Source organism: Aptenodytes forsteri, unplaced genomic scaffold (genome assembly GCF_000699145.1).
Source record: "Aptenodytes forsteri isolate BGI_AS27 unplaced genomic scaffold, ASM69914v1 Scaffold73, whole genome shotgun sequence".
Classification (NCBI taxonomy): domain Eukaryota; kingdom Metazoa; phylum Chordata; class Aves; order Sphenisciformes; family Spheniscidae; genus Aptenodytes; species Aptenodytes forsteri.
Window position 1 is genome coordinate 1613986 of NW_008796215.1, and position 5160 is coordinate 1619145.

The following is a 5160-nucleotide window of genomic DNA, read 5'->3' on the forward strand; positions in this document are numbered from 1 at the left end:
TTCATTTTACACAGGTACATATCAGTGGCAGTTGTGGGATGTTAAAACCCTCATGGTTTTAACTACAAGGAATTGCCGTGCAACACTTTGTTTATATTCCTGACTGTTCTGCTGCTGATCATTTTAGTGACAATAACTGACTGGTGTGCTTATCCAGCACTGCTGGAGCTTAGAAAAGATTTCTGGTTTTGCAGTGTACCTTACTAATCCTGCAGCTGGCTCCATGGCTTCAGTAGGCCTCTGGAAAAAGGAATGCAGACTGAGGCCAGTGAAAGGACCGGAGCTGTGGTGGAGAAGAGATGAAGGAAATAAAGATGCTAAGAAGATCCGTGGATTTGAGCGGCTGCTGGCCAGGGATGCTTGTGAATGGCTTGCTCTACAGAACTTGCCACTCTCAAAGGGCTTGCAGGGATCCTTTCTGCAAGCCGCAAGCCACTTCTTGACACTCAACTGCTGATAAAATGTTATGTTCATATAGTCTAATAAAAAGGAGCTGTAGGGGGAGCATGAAATTGTTTGCAGCTCCTAGAGGAACAAGGCACCTTTATGTGCAGCTGCTCGGGGAAGTAGAAGGAGCTTTCAGAAATGGGGTGGGCTTTGTTTACACAGGAACCAAAGCCTTCGTTTGCAAATGCACGTTTTTGCTTTTAGCTTTGTGTTTGTTTTTTTGTATGAACAGCTTCAAACCAATGACTTCTTGATTTCTGTTCCACTTCTGGAAAGTGGTTTGGAAATGTGACTAATGGTCATCTAGTTGGTTCCAGAAGCGTCAACATTTTCATTTGCTAGCAGAATTTCAGAAGGGTTATACAGCTCTCAGTTGGTAGGCTCATTTTTAACTGAATTCAAAGGTTATGCTGCGATCCAGCTGTAGAACTGATCAATTTGTGTGGGTCTGTCCCATTCCAGTTTAAGTTTCCTAAAGGAAATCTGCAGCACTAAAACTGTCTGTTTGGCTGAGGAGCCCTGTTTGGCAGGGAAAGGCATCTTGTGAATGCAGCTTTTCTTCTGGCAATCTGAACGGAGTCACTGTAGCAGATCAATGAAATCGAACCTAGGTCTGCACATAGCTGAGCTCAACTCAAAGGGAAACCCTCTCACATCGAGATTCTGGTTTGAGAAGCCAGCTGCCCCTGAATATGCCTTCGCAGCAGTCCTCAGAGCATTTCTTTTCCTTTCTACACACTTTGTGAAGTGCTGTGTATAGTTAGCAGTGCTCTATAAATTAGAAGGATTGACGTGCATTTTTTTCCTAAGATCTTCATGAACTTATTTAAAACTGTATGCCAAATCAAAGTGGCCTTAGGGTTCACAGCACATTGCCAGTGCAGTAGTCTTAGCGGCTAGGATTGGATTGCTCACCAGTGTAAGCACATTTCTGGAGTTCCTTTCCATAGCCACTGTTAGTTTTCCCTGTTCAGTGTCACTTGGCTGAAATAATTCACTTCCCCTAGCCTGTCTGCCCTTTACTGTTTGTGATCATCTAGCTGGAGAGGAGAATCTGGGCACCACTCTTCCTTTGCTGTTGCAGAAGTTACAGGGTATGTTCCTCTTCTTCCAGGGATTTAATCGCTTTGTGGGCAGCACAAACTCATGAGCCAAATTCAGAAGGCAGAGCTATGGGCATGTGCAAAAAGTCAAGAACCAGAAGGTTTACTTTCACAGCAGCTAGCTCACCGGCTTCTCTACCAGCTGTCTCCTCCCTCAGGATCATAGTGAGAGACTACTGGAAAAAGCAAAAGGTAATTAGTTACTATCATTCCAGCAGACCATCCCTAGCACCCTCCATCCCAGACCCGTGGTCACCAGCTAATGCCCAGATCCTCCTGCCAGCTGAGGGACCTCTGTAGAATACTGTAAATTCCTGTTGTGCTAATGGTGCTTAGATACTACAGTGAGACTATGGCACTTTAGAAATACCTAAGATAGATGAATGGATGAATATGACATCTCCAAAATAAAATTTTTCACCCTAGTGTTCTTTGTTATCCCATCTTTTTTTCTTTTTTTCTCCCCAGAGTGACCTCCTGAGTTTCTTGGCCCTTGGCAGGATCAGGTTTGGAAATATGTGTGTCATTCTTCACAGAGGGATGACTATTAGCACAGCTGCTGTGCAATGCAAATAAGAATCTGGAGGTGAGGGATATTCTTAGAATTGGTCTTGATTTTCATCTAACGTTTCTGCATGAATCTGAAAAGCCAGAGGATGGCACACAGTTCTCACCATTCCTTTACGAGAGAAAGTGGCAGAACCTTATTCTGCAGTGACACACCATCCTGCTGTAGATGAACCTGGTTCTAGCAGAGCTGCAGCTGCTCTAAGGAGATTATCTCCCCAGTTCTGTCACCTGGGTTGTATGGGATCCAGTTTTCCAGTCCTCTGCTGACAAAGTATATGTAATAGCGGTGACATTCCTCATTGTGTATGACTGGGAAAACAAATTTATTTTGATCTTGGACAAGAGGTGTGTTTTATGTGTTTAATAAATTTTTAAAAGTATTTAATGTGTAATCTCTAAAGCAATTTTTGAGAGATATCAAACAAACAAAACTGCCCTTGTGTGCACAGCAAACTGTGTTCTTTCTGGCCCTGTTTCCCCTTTACCCCAGCAACTGGTGTGAATAGCCAGAGAGAGAACAGGAGCCTCCATCTCTGAAAAAAAAGGAAAATACAGGATATTTGAGGAGATGGAGCCAACAGAGGCCAAAAGAGGCACCTGCTTTGCTGCTTATGCCCTCGTGTCCCAAGCTCTGAAGGGCCTTCAGCCTTTCCATGCCAAACCTGATATATCTCACAAATAGGCTGATCCACCTCTCAACTGTCCTCTCCCTTTTCTCATTCAAGTGCTTGCTGGCTTTCTTAGAAAATGCATGAATCCACCTGATAACACTGCTTTTGTGGTCCTGATGGACTCTGACAACCAGCTAGTTCCCTTCTCACGGGCCTGGCCTGTTTGGGACACTCATTCATGCGAACAAATGCGAGAGCCTAGGAACCAGAGAGCATAGGAGCCAGACTTTTTAGGGGAAGCAAAATTTTCCTCTTTCTTCCTGAGGCTTGCTGTGGAGGTCTCTGTAGCTGCAGATAGCAGAATCTGTGCCTGGGACAGCATGGTCAGAGCACAGTAACCCTTCAAGGGTAAGTGAAAGCACCCATCAATTAAAGAAGGCCATACCAGGTCCAAACAGTCTCATGGATGCAGAGAGTGCAAAGATATGCAAACTCCTTTGTTCCCTTCATTTTGGCACTCTCTGTGCAAAGCACAGTTCCATTGGATGTAAAGGTCAGCGTTGCTTAGAAGAGACTTGTCTGAACAGCCGTACGGACAGGCAGTTCAAAATAAGTCTACCACACCACAGCAAACCTTGGCTCCACAGCCTCGAGGAATTGACCAAAGTAACCTTCATCCGAGGCCAGACCAAGTAAGGTTCTTCAGCTTGGAAATGCAGCTGGTTTGACCCCTGGCAAAGCTTCCTCGGAAGGTTTTCTCTGGTAATACTGCAAGCACAACTGGCCTGCACAAGCCTATCTCCCTGCCCTGGGCATGGGTAAGGGTAAGGGTAATGGCATGTCATTATTAAGAAGGGCAACACAGCCAAAGTAAAGGTGTCGCAAGGCATTTTGCCATCGCAAAGGTGAAGCGTTGAACCAGGCCACCATGTGAGGGAAGGGGTAAGCAGAAGAGATTGAAATGGGATGAACAGCTAGGAAGAAAGACTGGGGAGTTGGATTTCCTGAAGCTGCTGGGAAGACGAGGTGATTTGGAGGTGGTAACAGCTGCATGGGACCCCCCAAGTAGTTGCTCCATCATATTGGACTTCTTTTTTTTGCTTTCCAGAGCTCTTGCAATTCTCCTGCTGCTGGTCATATGTTGCTTTGGGCTATTGCCTGCTACGTTGCTACCTCAAGCTGACCATCACCAAAATACTGCTGAACTCTACCTAGCCATGGTTCAGGTGTTCGCGCTTTCCCATCTTTAAGCACAGGCTTCTCTGCATCAGTCCCTATTCTGTCAGCGTTTTCCCTCACAAAAGGGCAGTCTCTCCTTGCTTACCCCAAACCACCCCAAAGCACATACAGCGTGCATCTGTCTTTACAGAAGGCAGACCTTTTGACAGGACTATGTCATTTGATCTGCCTTTTCCCAGCCTTAGCAGATCTTCTTTTCTAGGATAGGGACTGAGAAGTTGCTTCCCACAGCTCTGCACCTGGCTGTTGTGCTTAAGAAGATGCCTCTTTGCTGGTCAACTGCTTTCTTTTCTTGCCTCATTTCTTTAACAGCTGACCTTTGATTTCTCTCTATGCCTTCAGGCAGGCGCAAATACCAAGCAAAACAGGAAAAACAGAGTTTACATATAGTATGCATTAGGGAGATTGCAGACATCTTCCCAATTCATTGGACATATGATCAAACCTTTATGTGAACCCAGGGTCAAACAGGAACCACAAGCTGCTTTACTGAAAAAAAAAAAAAAAGAGCTTTTTTAACAATTACCACAAGAAGGGAAGCAGCAATGGGAATGCAGGGGGGTGGAACAGAACATTTTCCCTTGTGTCTAGAGAGAGAAGAATTAAAATCACTGAACACAAGTCCTCACATTCTTAGAACGTTGAAAGAAGATGGCAAAATATGATGGCACTTCTTCCGGACCCTTGAAATCTAAGGAGTTACCTGGCATGGCCAACTGTGATGTTATGTCTCAGGGCTATTCTGAGCGCAGAGGTTGGTGTGAGCACATTTAGAGTTTGCCTTAGGGCAGCTACGTCCTGCCTTAAGCCTCAGGCACTTGCTTTCATTTGGCTAATATGTGATGTAGCTGCTAATGTTAATGTTAACTGTGGATTTCAACTGCACCTTCCACTTCAGTGAGCCACTAATCCATGTGAAGAAAGAGTGAATTCCTTTCTCAAGAAATGTAACCTGAGAAGATCCTGAAATTCCTCAGGCTCTGAAGCTCTTGATGCTTCACCTTCATTGCCATCAGTGCTCAAACCAGCCAGCTCCCAGCAGGGGCATTCCTGGGGAGGGAAGCAGTGAAGTGCCAAGTCACAAGTAGGAGGGGGAGAAAAAGGAAATCATCGGTATTTAAAAATACTCAACCCAGGAGGCATGAACCATCAACTGAAGAGAGAAGCCAGAAGAAACCCAGATGTGGCTT

General features: G+C 45.1%; 1 protein-coding gene across 1 annotated transcript in view; it reads left to right on the forward strand.

The window, feature by feature from the left end:
* The window catches only part of LOC103906568 (zinc finger protein 239), a 4664-nt gene extending 2690 nt beyond the window's left edge, over positions 1-1974 (forward strand). Inside the window, exon 2 of the mRNA XM_009288501.2 lies at positions 15-1974. The gene's annotated coding sequence lies outside the window, so the exon portion shown is untranslated. The remainder of the gene's footprint in view (positions 1-14) is intronic.
* The last annotated feature ends 3186 nt before the right edge of the window (positions 1975-5160 follow it).